At 38.6% G+C, this 21,288-nt stretch overlaps 1 protein-coding gene across 2 annotated transcripts in view; it reads left to right on the forward strand.

Moving 5' to 3' along the window:
• Positions 1 to 21,288, forward strand: part of CNST (consortin, connexin sorting protein) — an 83,445-nt gene that overhangs the window by 2,224 nt on the left and 59,933 nt on the right. Inside the window, exon 1 of one of the 2 annotated variants that reach the window (XM_036277460.1) lies at positions 14,712 to 14,732. The exons of the other annotated variant lie outside the window; for it this stretch is intronic. The gene's annotated coding sequence lies outside the window, so the exon portion shown is untranslated. Of the gene's footprint in view, positions 1 to 14,711; positions 14,733 to 21,288 lie in introns of those variants that run through there. 2 annotated transcript variants of the gene reach the window in all.

Below are 21,288 nucleotides of genomic sequence, written 5' to 3' on the forward strand. Positions count from 1 at the left end.
TCTCACTGGTTGAGCGTCAACCCATGCACCAAGGGGGGCGCTGGTTCCATTCCTGATTAGGGCACATGCCCAGTTTGTGGGCCCAATCTCCAGTGGAGGCATGCAGGAGGCAGCCAATCGATGTTCTCGCTCATCCATGTTTCTATCTCTCCCTCTCCCTCACTCTCTAAAATCAATACCGGCAGGGCACTGTGTAATTCTTAAACTGTCTTCTTACCCTGAGAGTCTGGGGTAAATTTAAAAATCCTTTTTCTGCCCTGGCTGGTTTGGTTCAGCGGTTAGAGCATCGATCTGCGGTTCAGAGAGACCCAGGTTTGGTTCCTGCTAGGGGCACATACCTCGTTTGCAGTTTGTCCCCGGACCTGGTTGGGTCGTGCAGGTAACCACTCGATGTGTCCCTTTCACGTCGATGTTTCTCTCTCCCTCCCACTCTATCTGAACAAAACATGGAAAAATGTCCTTGGGTGAGGATAAAGAAAAAAGAAAAATCCTTTTTCTAAAATGCTGCCATATTCAAACTGAGAAGTTTGTATGCAGAAGAAAGTTCCAAGAAGTGTCTTTCTCTTTAGTGTTGACAGTTTTAACAAAGAGGAGGATAAACAAGTGCCCAGCGCCTGTTTAGTGAAGCTGATAAGATGATAGTGTGCTCAGTCATTTCCTGGGGTGTCATTGTTACATTTATTTACAACTGCATGTCAACAATGTTTCAAAGCCCTGTAAAGTCATTGGCTATTGTATCTATCGGTATTATGTAGGACAAGTTAAGGACCTACAGGAAGATTGAACTTCATTGTAAACAGGTGGATTGCCTGCTCTTGTAGACCTCTTCTCTGAATCAATTCCCAGTATGGCTAAGAGTTTTATAAATGTACTTCTCTAGATGATGCTGTTTCTTATCAAAGAAAAGATAAAATATTTTTAGCAAAATGTAGAAAGGAAGAAGACATGATTTTTGGCTGTAAAACTCTGGGAGTAGTAGCAAAAGAGTAGCACGGGTATGGTGGCTTAAGTAAATTTAAAAGGAAATCCAGCAGCTTTTATAGAAAGCTACTGACATATTAGCAAGGTATGTGCTTTAAGTTGTTTTTGCAACTGAGATGGTAATTTGCATGGAATCTTCTCTTTTTTAGAGCTGTGATAACTGAAAGGTAACCCTGCAGGTAACTGACCTCAGTGGGGATCTTTAGGGACCAATCATGGTTCTTATCTTGACCTCATACTCTAATACACTTTCCTAAATATTACTTTAGCCGCACTGTTTTACATCTACATTTAATGTCAAAATTCATCTGAAGACCTAATTTGTATTCACTGTAATTTAATACAAAAAAATAAATAAAGTCCCATCCCCAACCTTTATGGTATAAAGAAATTTTATATTACTTGGTCAGTAAAAAGACTCCCTCTGTAAAATCTAGTCATTATAGACCTGGCATAGTGTTTGTTGACCCTGTGTGGAGTATTAAAAGATCAAAGACAGATGCCCGGCCAGTGTGGCTCAGTGGTTGAGCGTTAACCCGTACACCAAGAGGTCACTGGTTCAGTTCCTGGTCCAGGCACATGTCCACGTTGCCAGCTGGATCCCCAGTAGGAGGAGTGCAGGAGGCAGCCGAGTGGTTGTTCTCTCCCATCAATGTTTCTATTTTTCTCCCTCCATTCCTCTCTCTCTCTAAATGAATAAAAATACATTTTTTTTAAAAAGATCAAAGACAAAATTGGAGTTACTGAATGTTGCTTGTTCCGTGAGAGATACATGCATGTTATGTAGGAGAATATAGTGTTGTATTTAAATCCAAATGGCTATCCATTGACACCATTTTAGTTGGATAAGAAAAAGAATACGTAGTTTTGTTCCTACAAATTAGTATTAGCCATTCTTTTAGTTGTTTGAGAAAGAATAATTGATAGTCTGACAATTTTCAGTTTTTTATTTTTATAAGAAAACCTCTAATATAAGTGGTCTCTACAAGGCCGCTTATTTATTAAGAAATTGAACAATCAATATGTCTGTGTCTTGATACTCTTATGGAGCATTCTCTCCAGTTTGGGGCCTTTAGAATTCACATGAATACAGGGTTTTCTTTATTTAGAAATCATTCTCTTGGGGAAAATTCTATTTCCTTTAACCTTGGAATACTACTGTTTTTTTATGCATTTGAAATCATTTATAATGTTCTTTTTTAAAAATTTTTTTCTTTATTGATATTTAGAGAGAGGGAGAGAGAGAGAGAAACACCGATGAGAGAAGACATCGATTGGTCACCTCCTGCGTGCCCCCCACTGGGGATCTGGGCCACAACCTGGGCATGAGCCCTGACTGGGAATCGAACCGGCAACCTCTTGGTGCATGGGTCGACACTCAACCACTGAGCCACACCACCTGGGCTATAATGTTCTTTAAAGAAGGTACATTATTAGTCAATTATACTTCCATAAATAATAAAAACCATGTCTGGACAATCTTTAAAAAAAGAAATAGCATTTAAAAATTCTGAATCTTTTAAAAGCTTGAGGTTTCTTAAACAGTTTTGTCGCAGTTTTGAGATTCTGCCCTTGAACAGATTTGGAGAAGGAAACTTTTTTCCATTTTAGCACTCCTCCCTGCCATCCCTTAGGACTTCCTGTTTTCCATCATCATCTGCTGTATAGAAAGGAAACCATGTGTGTGTCTATCAAAATACTGACAAATCATGATTAATTTTCCCTCTTAACTTCCCTTTTAGGAAGAATTCTGAAGCAGTAAGTGACAAAGTTAGTCACCTTTGTTGACATTTGAGCATATGACTTTGTGTAAAACCAAAGTCATATGGTTTGGGCCCAGCCAGGTGGCTCAGTTGGTTAAGTGTTATCAGTCTAGTACACCAAAAAGGGGCAATGGGTTTGATTCCCAATCGGGGCAAATACTAGGTTTTGGGTTCGATCCCCAGTCAGGGTGTGTATGCAAGGTAACCAATCGTTGTTTCTGTTTCTCTCTCTCTCTCTTCCTTTCTACCTTCCTTCTCTCCCTAAAATCAATAAAAAATATCCTTTGGTAGGGATTTAAAAACACACCAAAAAAACACATATTTTGTATATCGCCTTTGCTGGCACTTCGTTTTGCTCTAGCTCCTCACACGTGAAAGGATTTCCAGCAGATATCTTGTCCTGTAACCTTTCTAGTTTGCTGTTGTTTGCTTGTGTGTTTGTTTTCCTCTGTCTTCCATGGAGAGCTGAAAGCTGAAAGGCAGACGCGTCATGGTTTATATGAACTCGAAGGAGGAGTAGCAGTGCAAATCTCATCCCCTTCCCTCTTTCCTCTCCTTCCTTTTCTGTTACAAACATAATAATGCTCCAGAGAGAAAGAAGGTAAATAAATGTTAATTGAGGAAAACATGGTTTTTCCAAAATTAGAGTTTTTGCATGATGTATGCTGAACAGAAACTTTAATGTAGACGTCAGAATCTATTGATCTCTCCCCACCTTCTGATGTCTGATGGATTTGCCAGGAAGAAACTTGGAGTGCACGGAGGTTTGAATGCACTGATAATAGACTATGGTAGGCTATTTGTAATAGGGTCATTTTTTCTCAGATATGTGTTCTTTGGGGGAAAACCATATTTACCCGCAGTCTTCCAAAGCATTGGAAGTTATCCTCCTCTGGGATAACTTTTTTCTTCTATAGGTTTATCTTAGGATTGCTATGCTAGTATAAACTGCCTTTTCTGGAATATTTTTCTTTTCCCCAAACTCCATCAAAATACTTCTGTAGAATAAGTACAGAATTTCGCACCCATCTCCCTTTCTGCATTTCTGTTAACTTTGTGTACCAGAGATACAAGTCACCATTATGTCAACTGTCATTAAGGGTTCGTGTCATTAAGGTTTAGATAATTTCGTGTAGGAATAGAAAACAGTAGCTACCTATTTGGCAAGAATAAAATATAATTTCTTGGGAATCATCAGAATTTTTAACTGGGGGCCCAAAATAAACCCCTGAAATAACATTCATAACTTACTGGTAGTATCTATATATTTTTCTGAGAAGGGAATTCCTAGCTTTCATCAGATTCTTCAAAAACCTGCCCCCCCCCCCAAAGAAAAGATAGAAACCACAGAATTAATTTGAATTTAGTTTTAAGTCTCCAACTCTTATAAGCAGCTATAGTTTTATAAAGATCCTTTTATATTAGCTTCATGTTTGGTAGTTATTTACTTACAAAAAAATAATAGATTATTTGATAAGAAAAGGCACAGTGATTCTTTTTATTATTAATTTATTTTTAGTTGTTTTTTTGTTTGTTTGTTTTGTTTTTGTAAATCCTCACCTGAGGATATTTTTCCATTTATCTTCAGATAGAGTGGGAGGGAGAAAGAAAGAGAAATATCAGTGTGAGGGAGGCACAGCAATTGGTTGTCTCCCATGGGACCCCGACCAGGGCCAGGACCCAGGTACGTGCCCTTGACCGGAATTGAACCCAAGACTCTTTGGTCCACCAGCCGACATTCCAACCGCTGAGCCAAACCGGCCAGGGCCATGGTGATTCTTTTTAAAAACAATTCCTCCTCAAATATCTTACCCTATATTTTCATATGTTTAACAATTACTCTTTATACTTCTTTAATACTAATAGCATACCTTGATTTGTTTTTTATTTTTTATCATGTGTTTGCCCTCTGTGCATTTTACACATAGATAATTGACTCTGTTGGTTGAATTTTTTCTGGAAGTCCAGAGTTGTTCACTTGGGTTTGGGGTAATGGAAACCTGTGTTTTATAAGGATGCCCTACTCAGTAAGAAGGATGGGTCCATGGATAGACATGCTTCCTGATGCAGTGGAAGAGGGTAAGAAAGTGGGTGTAGGTAGAAAGACTGTTCTTGAACAGCGGATAGAGCCATTCTTCTACAAAAATAAGAGGGGGGAAATACTGGTTTCCAACTAACATCCGGTACCTCTGTTTACTTGTGGTCCAGGTGAGACTACTGAGCTAGGGATGAGAAAGGGACCGGAGGCTAGTGATGAAGGTGTAGAATGGCTTCGGAGGCTGTGGTCCTGGGAGTTCTGTGAGGAAGGATGTCTGGCCAGCATTGAGGCTTACAGTATTCTGAGGTTGCATGGGTGCTGCTTTTATAGAGTTACCATCTGTGTAGTTGTGATTTTCTTTAGTAATAGATAGCAGTTTGGGTGTAAGAGCAGAGAAAGTGTTTAGGTTGATGAGCACTGGAGTTTTATAAATGAGTACAGTAGAAATATGAGGACTAAGGAAGTAACTACAGATGATACATGGATTCAGTGCTAGATAGAAAAGAAAGTAATGGCAGGAGGAGGCTAATGAAAAAAAGAAAGAAAGAAAAAAAAAAGCAGAAGTCGGGAGTTATTGGTGTGGTTGTACTGGATAATGGCAACAGGGGAAATGATAGTAAGTAAAAAGAATAGGAATTTGCCCGGGTTGGTTTGGCTTGGCGGTTAAGAGTGTCAGCCCGAGGACCCAAGAGTCGCAGGTTCAATTCATAGTCAAGGGCATGTACTTCCGTTGCGGGTTCTCAGGTGAAGATTAAAAAAAAAGATAATGATTTCCAAAATAAACAACAATGTTAAAAAAGGCCCTGGCCAGTGTGGCCTAGTGGATAGAGCATTGACCTCCTAACCAAAGGGTCTCGGGTTTGATTCCCAGTTAAGGGCACGTACCTGGGTTGCAGGTTGGATCTCCCTGGACCGTGTGGGAGGCAACCAGTAGGTGTCTCCCCTTCTTTCCCTCCCTCCCTCCCTTCTATTCTCTAAAAATCAATAGAAAAATATCCTCAGGTGAGGATTAACAAAACCAAAATAGGAATTTAGGTAATGGGATAGTGGTTGTGGAATGTTGGAAATATTGATGCTCATCTAAAATGAACAGATTATTCTGATGCTCAGTAGAAAGATAAGATTTGAGTGGCACTAGCTAAATTGACCAGACAGTAAGAAGCCATTATAAATCTTTGAGACATAAAGAAATATTCATTCCACAAATGTATCAAGTCACTGGTTTTATTATGTGAAACACAAAGGTAGTGTTTTCTGAAGAGTAATCTGCCTCTGATATGCAGGATGGATTAAAAGGGCTATGTGAAATGATGAGAACCTTAATTAAAAGTGAACATCGCAGCCCTGGTCGGTTTGGCTCAGCGGTTAGAGCATCGGCCCACAGACCAGAGAGTCCTGGGTTCGGTTCCCACTAAGGGCATGTCCCTTGGCTGTAGTATGTCCCTGGCCCTGGTTGGAGTCGTGTGGGTGGCAGCCACTCGATGTGTTTCTCTCACCTCAATGTTTCTCTTTCTTCCTCCCTCCTGCTCTATCTGAAAAAAAGAAAAGAAAAAAAGTAGCCCTGGCCGGTTTGGCTCAGCAGTTAAAGCGTCGACCTACGGTCCTGAGAGACCCGGGTTCAGTTCCCGCTACGGGCATGTACCTTGGTTGCAGTTTGTCCCCGGCTCTGGTCAGTCGTGCGGGTGGCAGCCACTCGATGTGTTCCTTTCACATTGATGTTTCTTTCTCTCTCTCTGGTCCTCTCTCTCCCTCCCACTCTACCTGAACAAAAAATGGAAAAATGTCCTCGGGTGAGGATTAAAAAAAAAAGAAAAAAGAAAAGAAAAAAAGTGAACATCACCTTTGCCCGGCTGGTGTGGCTCAGTGGTTGAGCATCAACCCATGCACCAGGAGGTCACTGGTTCAATTCCCAGTCAAGGCACGTGCCCAGGTTGTGGGCCCAGGTTGTGGGCCCAATCTCCAGTGGGGGTCATGTAGAAGGCAGCCAATCAGTGTTCTCTCTCATCAATGTTTCTGTCTCCTTCTCCCTTTCCTCTCTCTCTAAATTCAATAAAGAAAAAAATTAAAAATAAACATCACCAGCCCTGGCCGGTTTGGCTCAGCAGTTAGAACATCGTTCCACGGACCAATGAGTCGAAGGTTCATTTCCGGTCAAGGGCACATGCCTCAGTTGTGGCTCAGTTCCCAGCCCTGGTTGGGTTAGTGCTGGAAACATCTGGTCAATGTGTCTCTCTCACATCAATGTTTCTCTCTCACTGTCTCTCTCTCCCCACCCTCCCTCCCTTCTTCCCACTCTATCTGAAGATAAATGGAAAAATATCCTTTCCTAAGGATTACAAAAAAAAAAAAAGGAAAGGAAAGGAAATATATGTGGAAAAGGTTTCTCATTAATATAGTTGTTGTTTTTTTAATCCTCAACCAAGGGTATTTTTTCATTTATCTTCAATCACAGTAGGAGGAAGAGAGAGAGAAAAATACCTATGTGATAGACACATTGGCTGGTTGCCTCCCACAGGCCCCCGACCAGGGCCACAGACAGAACCTAAACTGAGGTTCGTGTCCTTGACCGCAATCGAACCCGTGACTCTTTGCTCAGTGGGCTGACACTAACTGCTGAGCTAAACAGGCCAGGGCTCATTGATATAATTTATAATTAAGTCTGAATATTGCATAGAATTTTATTTCTTCATCTCATCTTTTTGATTTAGGGTTTGGTAAAGATGTAGGGAAAAGCTGTGAAACAATTCTGATGGGTTTATGTCTAAAAGCTGTAGAGTTCCGCCATAGAGGGTCTACTTTGTGCCATTGAGAACTGGCTTGGTAGGAATTTCTGTTTCTGTAGGTCAGCGAGTTTCAACCTTCTTCACCTTATAGCACACATAAACTCATTGCTAAAATTCTGTGGCACACCAAAAAATATATTTTTGCTGATCTGACAAAAAGAAAAACAGGTATAATTTTGATTCATTTGTAGCCCTGGCCTGTTTGGCTCAGCGGTTAGAGCGTCAGCCTGCGGTCGGGAGAGACCCGGGTTCGGTTCCCGCTAAGGGCACGTACCTTGGTTGCAGTTTGTCCCCAGCCCTGGTTGAGTCGTGTGGGTGGCAGCCACTCGATGTGTCCCTTTCACATCGATGTTTCTCTCACTCACTCTATCTGAACAAAATATCGAAAAATGTCCTCGGGTGAGGATAAAAAAAAAATAATTTTTGCCCTGGCCGGTTTGGCTCAGCGGTTAGAGCGTCGGCCTGCGGTCCTGAGAGACCCAGGTTCGGTTCCCGCTAAGGGCACGTACCTCGGTTGCAGTTTGTCCCCGGCCCTGGTCGGTTGTGCGGGTGGCAGCCACTCGATGTGTCCCTTCACATCGATGTTTCTCTCTCTCTGTTCCTCTCTCTCCCTCCCACTCTACCTGAACAAAAAATGGAAAAATGTCCTCGGGTGAGGATTAAAAAAAAAAAAAAAAAAAGAGGTCAGCCCTGGCCGGTTTGGCTCAGCAGTTGGAGCATCAGTCTGCGGACCAGGGAGTCCTGGGTTCGGTTCCCGCTAGGGGCACGTACCAAAAAAAAAAAAAAAGAGGTCAGTGCCCCTGACTAAATGGTCAGATACTGCATGTTTTAAAAACTCTTGCAGCTCACTGGTTGAAAATCACTGCTGTAGGTTATTGGCAGATATAGCGAGTGACTCCTTGATGTTCTAAAATAGGGTCCCTGGGGTGGTGAACTCAAAATACAGTTGTACACCTGAAGCCTTTGTAATTTTATTAACCAATGTCACGCCAGTAAATTTAATTGAAATAATAATAAGTGACAATGAAACAAATAAAATAGGACAATGGATGTCCACTGAAATGGTAGATAAACACACTTTCCAAAAGGAAAAAAACCTACAGATTTATTGCATGAGGTAATACATGTCAAAGTGGTTGCCTTCCATGGTGTTGGGCACACAGAAAGCACTTAGTAAATGGTGTGTTTTGTTTTTAATTTGCTAAACTTTTGTGATAAGCTTGTGTTTATTTATCTTTTTAAAGAGGTGACTAATATTAATACTTAGATTAACTCTTAGCATTTCTAGTGACTTTTGGAAAAAAACTACATGTCCTTGATTAAATGCTTTTTAAAAAGTTTTTTGAAAATAAACATATTATGTTTAAATATGCAATATGCAGAAAAGTGCAAAAAAGAAAGTCACTTGTAGTTTTATCAACCAAGAGCAAAAACTGTCAACAGCGTTGGATATTTACTTTCGGTCTCTTTGGAGTGAGATCACATTTATGATTTGTTTTAGATTGTTTTGTTTTGTTTTGTTTTGTTTTGTTTTGTTTTGTTTTGTTTCGTGAATCCTTACCTGAGGATATTTTTCCATTGATTCTCAGATAGTGTGGAAGGGATGTGGGTAGGAAGGGAGAGAGGGAGAGAGAGAGACAAAGAAACATCTAGACATGCCTCAGGCAGGACCCTGACCAAGGCCAGGGATCCAGCTACAACCTTGGTACATGCCCTTGACCAAATCTAACCCGAAACTCTTTGGCCTGAGGACCAATGCTCTAACCGCTGAGCCAAACCAGCCAGGCTGTCTTCCCTCCTTTATTATGGATTCATAATGTACATATTTTGTGGTTTTGCAACATTTGGGGTATGAGCTAAATTACTTATCATCCCCCTGTTATTGAACATTTGGATTATTTCCAGTTTTTCACTCATTGCTGCAGTGATTTGGACAAACTGTTTACACGGTAACTAACCCTTTCAATCTCTCATTTGTAAATGGGGCAATAATACTTCTTAGCAGTTAACAAGAGTTAACTGCGATAAGGTATACAAAATATATAGAACAGTCCCAAGAACAAAATAAGCCTTTAAAATAATGCCTCCTCGTTTATCTTTCTGCATAGAGGATTTCCCTTTTTTTTCTTTTTAGTGTTCAGAATATTTCTTATTCAGCATAAATCTTCAGAAATAAAGCTACTAGATCATCTTTATGTTATTAAAAAGCATGTATTCAGGATATCATTCAGGTGTAGTTTTATGTGATTAAAACATGTCCAAACTTGACCATTCTTATGAAATAAAAATTTAACAAAATCCTGTTGCCTTCTTATTAGACTGTTGTTCATTCCAACCTCTATACCTCCCACCCCCATGTTACCCCTCGTAGCTTCTTTCCTCTCCTACTTTACCTCCTTACTCCAGTTCTCTTTCTAAACCCTCTAACCATTCTCCCGCTCGTTGTACTAGTTCATGCTTCTTTTTTGGGAATTTGCTGACTTGTCCTTATATTTAATCTTTCAACGACAAACATACTCTTTGCTTTGGAGTTTCCGCTCTATTTCTGTTTCCTACCAGATAATACTTGTGGGGTTTTGTTGTTAAGTAAATTTTACACATCACCTTAAGTCATGTAACCATTTCTTCTAAATCTATTTCCGTAGGTAAAAGGTAGTGACAAAGAGACTTTGGTGTAATTGAACAAGCATTTATTAGGCACTATAATGTGCCCAGAACTCTGTTGTGGTAAGGGTTGCAAAAGATGTAGCACACACATTCTTTTGCTTCAGGCACTTTAATTCTACTTGGCAAATAAGATGCATGCATGGAATAACTTGTTAGAAAGACTACAGCAATAAATGAGCAAGCTCAAGATAGTGTCCACAAGATACTTTGACAACTACAGTGCTTATTTCATTTGAAAACATAAGTCTTTGAAATGTTTTAGTGTAGATTCTATATAAACTATTGCCTCAAACTTTGATGGGACTTTTCTCAGGCCAAGTAATAAAGATTCTTGCAATTTTCTTTCCCTTTTTTTTTTTTTTTTTTTTCACTTGTCCAAACTCCATCACCTTATCAAATTCCAGTGTATGTGGCCATCATAGACGGTTATAGACTCCAGAGCCAGGCAGCCTCGGCTTGAGACCCAATCTGAGAGCTGTTTGACCTTGGATGAGTTGCTTAACCTTTCGGTCAAAGCCTCAGTTTGCTTAGCCATAAAATGGAGGTGCTAATAATAACTACATAGTAGGGTTGTTGTGAGGATAAAAGAGGTAATATATGCATGACGCAGAATAAGCACTGTATAAATATTTATCATTCTCATACTCTATTATGATTGCTCCTAACAACAAACTTAAACATTCTATTAAGCCATCTATTTGAACCTAAAAATTTCTTGGAACTTTATGGGGTTTTTCTGTTCGTTTGTTTGTTTGTTTGTATGATTGCTCCTAACAACAAACTTAAACATTCTATTAAGTCATCTATTTGAACCTAAAAATTTCTTGGAACTTTATGGGGTTTGTTTGTTTGTTTGTTTGTTTTGTTTTACCCTGCTCTATACCATGTTTTTTGTTTGTTTGTTTGTTTGTTTGTTTTTATTTTTTATCCTCACCCGAGGACATTTTTCCATTTTTTGTACAGATAGAGTGGGAGGGAGAGAGAGAAAGAGAGAGAGAGAGAGAGAGAAACATCAACGTGAAGGGACACATCGAATGGCTGCCACCTGCATGGCCAACCAGGGCCGGGGACAAATTGCAACCGAAGTACGTGCCCTTAGCGGGAATCGAACCCAGTCTGTCCGGACTGCAGGCCGACGCTCTAACCGCTGAGCCAAACGGGCCAGGGCTCTATAACATGTTTTAACATAAAAATAGTATCTGTCACCTTTCTTTCCCAATTGCTTGGAGTGAATTGATGTTACCAGAAAATGTGCATTTATTATCCAGTGGCTTTGCAGATCCCAGGTCAGCTTTTATTCTTCCTCTTTACTTTTTCTGTTAAATATTATTCACTGTGCCTTGCTGCCTACTAGGGTTTGTATGTGTCTTTCCTACTAAATTATAAATTCTTCTCAAAAAGGAATTGTCTTGATGGTGACAAATATAACAAGTACTGAACACTTAATTTAATATCATGCATTATTTCTCATCATTTTAATGATATCCTGTACAATTGAATACCTTTTGAATTTGTAGAGGTGTTTTTTGGTTAAAATAAATTTATTTTTTATTATTTTTCTGTTGTTGTTAATCCTCACTGAGGATATTTTTCCATTGATTTTTAGATAGAGTGGAATAGAGGGAGGGAGAGAGAGAGAAAAAAACACTTATGTGAGAGAGAGACATTGATTGGTTGCCTCCCGCACAACCCTTACCAGGGCCAGGGATTGAACCTGCAACCTAGGTACATGCCCTTGACCAGGAACCCAAGACCCTTCAGTCCTCAGGCCAGTGCTCTAACTGCTGAGCCAAACTGGCCAAGGCTAAAATTTAAAAGATAATTGTAAACTTTTGTTTTGTACATATCAGTCAAGTATGAAATTGGTAGTATCTTATAAGTAGTCCTTATTATAGTGAGATGAAACTTTTAGATACATATACTTAGAATTATCAAATGTACTGACTTTACCGAGAAAAACAACCTTCATGAAAATCAGAAGGCTTACGTTAAATACAACTCTGCTTTTGCTGTTTGTCTTTCATCTACCTTCTCCTGCTGTGATTTCTCTCTCCCCATCTGCTACTGACAACTTGAGGAGGTGATGGGACAAGCCGCTATATCCAGAGGTGATGGGACAAGCAGCTAGAGAAGTTGTGACTGGGAAGAAGGTACCTAGTAAATAGAATAATTCCTCCTCCTAAGGTCTCTCTTTCGTACGCTGCTGTCTCCCAGACCTGTGGGATCAAAGTCAGGAGGTATCCTGGATTCTTTACTGTCTCTTACCTTCCATATTGAGACAGTAGTCCAACCTGATCATTCTACCTCCAGAGTCTTTCTTGTTTCTATTCCCACCTCTGTCATCCTAAGTCAGGATCCCTCCCTCTCATCTCACTCTAACCCTCCTTCTTCTCTGACCCATCATGTATATCACCATCAGATTAGTCTGCATAAAGCACAGTTCTCATAACCTGCCCCATATTCAGAAGCCTGTCATGGCTTCTCAGTCCCATCCACAGTCTAAACCAGCGCTGCTCAGGTTATGATCTTTGGTCTGGTAACAATCCACCAGATAGTTTGTTACCTGAATGCAGTGAAATCATCACGGAAATTGAGTTCAGAAACTTCCATAACATTTCAACAGAGTACATTTTATTTGAGTATAATAATTTTAAAAATCGAGTTCGTGTTTTCTATGCCTTTACCCTCCTCTCCATGTTTCTAGTAAAAGATTCGTGGCCTTCTGGAGGAGAAAAAGTTGGTTCCTCAACAGGTTGTGTGAGAATCACTGGTTTGAATTCCTCTGTCATCATGATACAGCCCCGCCTCAAGTTATCAGTCTCTCCGCTCACCACATTCCAACAGCACTTCCTTTCCAAAGTCCAGCCATTTGCTGTTCTTAAAACACACCCTGTGTTTGTTCACCTTTTTATTTTGCTCATGTTTGTTTCTTGTCTGAAAAGTGCGAGTGGAGGGAACACACCACCTGAGGGCTGAGTTACACGGTTCCTGTGTCTTGTCTTCTCTACTGTGTCAGCCCTCCCAGCTGGTGGTGTGGACCAGAGTTGAGGGTGAACAAGGCAGCTCAACACACTTGCTTGCCTTATGGGAGAAATACAGGGACAAGTACACCTGACTGGTGCAGTTGTCCACCAGCTAGGGTGGTGGAGCACCTATGCGTTTCATCTGTGTTTCCTGGGAAATGGGTGGGTAGGTCTAGGGTGTCATCAGTGGGTGGCTGACTTAATAACTCATGAATACCAATACCTTCATGAATATTGGTTTTCCCTACATGGTGTCATAAATAGTTGGTGGTCTTTGTTTCTATTATTCCTTTCCAGCTATGGTTAGCACATGTATACTCTATTTATTTTTTCTATAGCTAACTTGTCAAGCTGTTTGATTCTATTCTTAGTTTCATCTCACTTCCTTATTTGTCGCCACTATTTTCTGTAATAGAATTGAATATTCTTAAATATATATATATATATATCACACCCTCCCTACAAGTAAAAGTCATTTTCTTTTTAATTCTCAAAGAACTTACCTGTGAGTTGTCACATTTTACTCTGTAGCAAAGGTATTTGGGGTAGAAGGAAGGTTAGGACAGGGTTTTTAGCCACTTCCTATTAGAGTATAAACTCTTAAGGTCAGGTTGTGTCTCATCTGTCTCTCCCCCCTGTATCTAGTGAGTATATCTTATTCACAGTGGACAGTTACAATTGATTACGTTAACAAGTTAGCTCAGCCTCGGCTTCTGAGGTCAGAGTTCAGTCTCCATGTGGAGATTTATTTGCTTTGTTTCCTGTCCTCATAGTAATCCTTTAATGCTGGCCAAACGTGTGCTTTTGATTACAAAGCACTGGGTGAAAAAGAATTTGCACCTGTATTGTGTAAATAGTTCAAAACTCGTATTCTCCTGGATGTGGGGCAGGAGCATCATGTTCCCATTTAAAGGACAACCTTATGTCATTGTTTTTCAAGATAAGGTAGGGTGGACAGTGAAAGGTAGCAGAAGAAAACGTGTGAGTTTGCTTATGGCTATTCTTGTTAAGTAGATAACAAGTGTTGCAGCTCACATAACAATGAACTGGAAAGTGATATTTGTTTTAGACTTGAAGCAGTAAAAGACAAATAACAACTTGGGAACAAATAGTGAGAATCATGAAATGTTAAAGTTAGGAGGAATCCTAGAGGGACCTCAGCTCCTAGGAAGGGAGAGAGTAACAGAACTCAAGTTTTCTGATTTAAAATGCAGTGCTGTAACTTGTTAAATAAAATTCTGGTATGCATTTGAGAACAATTACAACATAGATCAGGGCTTTAAGAATTTATTTGTCTTAAATGAAGTAAACCAGAGGCAAGGATTGTACAGACTGCATTCATCTGTAAACATAAAGCCCGGAGTAAGAACAGGAGCACAGATGGGAAATGGTAGGGAGATAGACTGAAGAAATCTCTTTCCATTACAGTGAGAAGCTGTCAGCATTCCTACTGATACTTCATGCTCCTGTAGACAGGGTGAGTGAGTCTCCTTTTAGCTGCTCTTTGGGGGACGGTGCACTGTGAGAATAATTTGAAGACAGTGTATATTACCGTAGCATGGAGACTATGAATTTATAGTGGAACTAGTTTCAGTGGGCCCTCAACAGCAGCCCTACCTATTCTCCTGGCTATTTTAAACCTTCTCTGGGCTTCCCAAGCCCCTGCTTCTAATAACACCCACTTGCCTTCGGCAGATACCCTGCTCCCTGTTTCCCTGAGAAAGACATACCATGAAATGGAAATGCCTCCAACTTCAATGTACTGCCCTTGCCCCCAGTCATTTTTTTCACAAAGCATGCCTCTTCTGCTGGTCAAGGGTTGTCCCTCAGCCTGTCTTGGATGCCATCCCACCTCCTCAGTCTTTGCACCATCATTTATTTATCACTGTCTCTCCTGTTATCATTAACGTCTCCCTCTTACCTAGCAGCCCTTTCTTTTCCTAGCAGCATCCTCCCTCTCCTCCTGGAAAAGGGAGAAGAAACTTTGTTGCTTAAGATCAGCACAGCTGATCTTTCTGATACTTAAACCTAATCATGTTGCTGATTAAAAATCTTTCACAGGATCCCTACTGATACATTTAATGATTCCCACTAATGATTCATGGTTTGGAGCTATAGTTTTATTATAGCCACTAGCCAACTTCTTTTTGTCTTACTGTCTCTCCCTGCAAAGTACAGCACAGTTTTTATGTATTAGTTAGAAGTTAAATGCAGTGACACTTTTTCTCAGTTATTTTGAATATAATTCCATGTTATCCATTGCTATCATTGAATTCAGTGTTCTTTTGTTTTCTTAGTAATTGCAAAAAAACCATAAGGACTCAAGGATAGCACTTATTAAACATCAGAGATATTTGGGATAAATAAACAGCTGGGCCTTTTAGTAATGTATCAGCTCTTCAGTTACCCAGGACTGTTGATGGTGGCACAGACACACAGGTTGTTGTGCTTGTGTAAAAGAGAGCATTGGATTATTATCTTCCAATTATTACTGTAACTTAGAAGTTGAGGGATATAAGTTCTCATCCAGGCTAGTATTCTAAAATTACCACAGAGAGAAAACATTTATAAATCAGCGTAAGACAAGAAGCAGGTATTACAGATGAAGATTTGTTCGTGATAGAAAAGTGTGCTTAGCCAGGCCCAATGCATATCAGTGATTGGATTTAAAAAGTAGAGGATGGAGTTTAGGAAAGTTACTCTTTTTGTTTTTCCCTTTAGCAACTCACTTAAATGCAGTTTTCTTAAATTCATGATTAAAGGGTAACTAGACACAATTTTGAATGAATTAAAAAATTCTTAAACTTATATATTTGTTCAAAAATATTTTGGAAATCAGTAAGTTGAGTTTCACATCTGGAGTAATTTTAATTATTGTATTTTTATATCTGGAATATCCATTTGATTATTTAAAAGTCAAATCTAGTGATTAGATGAAAAAGCAAAATAAACTATTTGCTTTTGCCTCTATATTATCAATTTAGTTCTCTTCTGAAAATTTCTCTTCTATTCATATCAGTCCTTGAACATTTTAATAGTTATTTTCAAGTTCTCCAGTATATGGATCTCCTATGAGCCTATTTCTTTTAATCACTTTTCTTCCCAGTTTTTGGTCAAATCTTGACCTCTTGTTGCCTGGTAATTTTGTATTGTATATTGGGCATTATAGATGGAAACTTCTGAAGTTAATTGGAGCCATTATTGGATTCCTTCTTCCAGAGAGAATTTATTTATGTTGCTTGCAGGCAACCAAGTTAGCGTAGATTTTCTTAATTCATCCAGAACTGAAGATGATTCTCCTGGGCTTTAGTCCCCCGTGAGGGCTAGTCTATTTCAGGCTCATCTTTTCTCCTAGGGAGCAACTCTTTCAGGTCCCACTTGAAAGCCCCAGGCTTCCCTCTTCTGGACAGGCCCTGACTCCAGTTTTCTGCCAGCTCTGCACGTCTGCTGACAGCTCTGCTCAGTCTGTCTGACCTCCAAAGTGAAACTGTCTTCCAGCTTCTCTAGGCGTTACCATCAGGAGGGTTTGTCTGAAACGAGCTAGTCAGCCCTTGCCAGAGGTGGAACGCTTTAATCCTTTCTTCATGTTTATTTTACCTGTGTAGAAATGAACATACACTTATATGTTAGTATAGTATGTGTGCCTATAATTTCTGAACAAATATAAATACAGTGGGTATATGCGTGCTCATTAGAGACACACTATCAAAGTTTGGAGACTTGTACCTTATTTCCCCTGCTTCAGCTGTGATGTTTGTTCTGTAAATACCCGTGATCTGCCTGGTACAAATTACTCTTTGTGTACAAGGGGACGTGTCCAATATTTGATGATTTCTGAAAAGGGTGTTATATAGATTAATGTGTAAACCTAAAAAAGTGAGTTAATCACATTTAAGGAGTACAGCGAATAAATAGTCTTATCAGTGGGTTTTATTATATTTTGTCTCAACCTATTTTCTCAACTCTGTATGTCTGAAAAATATTTCATGATACTAGAAACCGTTTGTGTTGATGTCTCCTTAAAGCTAGGAATTTGGCATTTACAACATATACATCTTAGAATAGTTGATATTTTAAAATTATTATAAAAATGATTATAGTGGTTAAGGATTTTGGCTCTGGGGTCAGGTTCTTTGAGTTTGAATTCTGACTTTGCCATGTACTAGCTATGTGACCTTGGCCTATTTAATTTTTCTATTCTTTCCCTGTAATATGGATATAATTATAGAACTACCTTGTGTGACCTGTGTGAAGATTAAATTATACATACACACACACACATACACACACACACAGTAAGTATTTAATACCTGTTTATTACTGTTCATAATTAGCGGTTTACTCAGATAATGCTAACTATTTTGTCAGGCCTCTTAAGGGATGGTTCTAATAAACTATTTTCTCTTATTACTATATTAGCAAGAATTATCATTTTAAAACAAAGTGTATAGTTTTATGTGTATATTTAATGATTAAAGTGTGGATAGATTGATTGCTTTATATCACAAGTTGTGTAATACAGTGCTCAAAGTTTAAAAATCATTGAGACTGTTTTCATGAAGACATGTAGCAGTAAACATAATTATTTTTTAAAGGAGTGATTATGGTATGAAACAAAAAGTATTTTCAAGTTCTTAGATTCTGCTGGTGGCTTCAAAGTATGGTTGCCATATGTGTTGTAACAAAATAATTCAAAACCAAATAAACACAACTTATGTGTGAACTTAGGGAAATGATTCCTTCCTCTACACTGTGATTCCCTTTTTGTATATGGTATTAACTCTGTGAAAGTAAAGAAAATGTTTGTGTTGCTAACTGATAGTTTCCTATGCTATGATTTGCCCACCCTTTATCTTCAAGTGATAAAGAAGTTACTTTCTGGGAACATTTTAAATCATGAATTCAATCACCCTGAAGTAGGCAAAATGATTAAGTGGGATAAGAAGTTAGAAATTATTGCTGAAAATGCTTTTCTGCGTGTCCGAAGATGTCCTCGAGCTCCTACTGTTCTGCAGGTTTGCTTCTGTCTTGTACCTTGGAGTAAGACTTGCACGTGTCTGGGAGAGGGAGAGCGGAGAGGGATGGTTGCTTTCGCACTGCTCGGACACCCACACGAGGCTTTTGACCTGTCCTTCCCACGAGTGCAGTGGATCGTTTACCTCAAGGACTCTGGATGAGAAAGCTATCTTCAGCCCCATTCGAAAGGGAGGACTGAGGAAAACGAAACGAGTTACGCTTCCTTTCCCTCAATTTATCTGCCCCAAGGTGGTCTGGGGCTTATAAGTCATATAGTTTCCGTTAACTTCTTCATATTTTAGGAGTGCCTTCTCTGCAGAAGTAAAAATTCAAGTTTGTTTTCTCCCTTAGAATCATTACCTTCATATTTGACTAAGCATTTGTTTTTCTTTTTATGTTCTTGTGGTTTTGTTATGATTTTTTTTTTCACATTTCTATCCCCATTCTAATTTTATGGCATAACTTTTCTCTGACCTTTGTTTTTTCTATGTGAAGAACAAATTCCTTATACAAAACTTCTTTATTATTAATAAAGAAATATTCAAAGCCTGGTTTACTTTTATACTGCATTATCATAGAAATTAAGGTATTTAGAAAGAATAGCATAAGACTCTCTTACTAATTCTAATTACTATTCAATGTTTATAAAGTTCCAGGAATATTTCGAATATTGGTAATTACCAAAAAATGGGATGGCATGATCCGGGGGTTTCCATCCTGAAAACAGGATATAAGGAAGTATTTACAAATTAAACTTAAAAAGCATATAGTGTTTATTTCCTTTAGTATTTATCTTGTATAATTATAGTAATATTAATATCCATAGCCAGGAAATGCCTACAGCATATCTTGTTAGCAAGAAAGAATCCGGAATAGAGTGATTCAACATAAGCCACCCTTTCGGCTAGTGTGACACTGTCAAGGCAGTATCCTGGAGAGCAGCATTATTCAGTAGAATACGACATGAGCCTTTCAGAGATTTCAGAAGTGAAATAGGCTGTGTTCTCCCTTTGGGAGCACATCCACATCTTTCCCTTCTCCCTCTTCTTACCCCCAGGCGCTTTTACATTTGCCCTTCTCTCTCCTGAGCTCCAAAGGCCCTGTAACTTGTTTCCTGAGCCTAAGCATCCCAGCTGGCTCATTTCTACTACTTCTGTAACTTTGTAAAGAAACTCTCATGATTTAAATAAATAAATGGTGAAATTAACTTTAATTATAGGGTGTGTTTAACAATATCATTTCAATATATGATCATATTTAAATTTATTAATAAGCTGTTTTACATTCTTTGTATTCATAGTAAGTATCTGAAATATGGTGTGTATTTTACAAATACAGCACATCTCAGTTTGGATTCATTTTCATTGGAAATGCTTGATCTATACTTAGATCTCCCAAAATTTATAGGTGAAAAAGCAAAACTATATACCCAATTTGTTCCAAATATACATCTTTTTCTTTAACTGAGTCAATATCTGTTTTTAAATTTCAAATAATTAAAATTTAATAATAGTAAAAATTCAGTTCTTCAGTCATCTTACTATTCAGATTTCAAGTACTCAGTAGCCATATGTGGTTAGTGGCTACCATAATGAATAGCATAGGTATAGAATATCTCAAGTAAGAGAACTTGACTAAAGGTTAATAATTTAGCTAAATTTTAATGTGAGAGGAATTATATAAATTAGCAGTAATTGTTATATTGAAATTATGTGGGCAACATTGTAACTGAAGTTAATGTCTGAATTTCATGTGGTTTGCATCCTTTTCAGAAAACAATTTGGAGATAATTGCAAACTTCTCTGGTCTTCAGATGGTGGTCCTCAGGTTGAGATACTATGAATTCCTAGAAACTGCTTATTGCTATGGTCGGTGTTGGGTGTAAAATCTGCATCTTTTAAAAATAGGAAACAATATTGAGTAGAATGGAAAGTCCCACAGTGTTTCATATATGTTCGGTTTCAAGATCCCTTCATTTCAGTTATACACGAGTGTTTTTTATTAGTAGTAGTATTAATTAATTAATTAATTAATTTTTGTTACAGATGTTTCTCCTTTTTCCCCCCACCGATTCCCCAGTCCCTCTCCCTCCCCACCCTGTCCCTAGCTTTGTTGTCCATGTCCATTGTTCATGCATACATGCATGTAAGTTCTGTGGTTTATCTCTCCCTCACCACCCCCTCCTCTGGGAATTGTCAGTCTGTACCTCACTTCCACATCTCTGGGACTACCCCATTCCTCAGACTGTTATGTTCATTATATTCCACAAATAAGTGAGATCATATGATATTTGTCTTTCTCTCTTTGGCTTGTTCTGCTTAGAATAATACTCTCCAGGTCACTCCATGTCGTCTCAAAGGATAAGAATCTTTCTTACAGCTGCATAGTACTCCATTGTGTATATGTATCACAGCTTTTTTATCCATTTGTCTACTGATGGACATTTGGGCTGTTTCCAGATCTTAGCTATTGTAAATAGTGCTGCTATTTATACACGAAGTGTTTTGTGTGAATAAATGAATTTCTTGCTGGTGATTGCAAAAATTTTGAGACTTATTCCTTTGAGGCATATTTTTGGTTGCTGGCATATTCATGCATATGGTGCATATGTCTGAACAAAAATGTTAATCACAAAACTATTCAGCAATGAGATATGTGTGATATGGGACGTGCCTAGTTGGTAAGGTGAGAAAATGTAAAGTGATAAGTAATCACTGTAATAAATACAATATTAATAAATATAAACCCAATAACATATGGGTGTGGGGAATTTTTCCCTCAATTCTGAGTTGACTATGAGTAGGCAAATTTGAATTTAGGGTTAATAGAATACCTAATTGATTTGGTTACTGTCTTCCTCTAAATTTATTTGGTCTGACTAGAAATTATCAAATTTAAACTTGAAGTCCCATCTTAGTTTTTAAGAATTTTGGCTTTTTTCAAAAGTAAAAATATAGTATTTAGGTCTAATTTGTATGAATTACAGAAAAATTGCATGTGTAATCTCCTTAAAGTAT

Source organism: Molossus molossus, unplaced genomic scaffold (assembly GCF_014108415.1).
Source record: "Molossus molossus isolate mMolMol1 unplaced genomic scaffold, mMolMol1.p scaffold_m16_p_23, whole genome shotgun sequence".
NCBI lineage: Eukaryota > Metazoa > Chordata > Mammalia > Chiroptera > Molossidae > Molossus > Molossus molossus.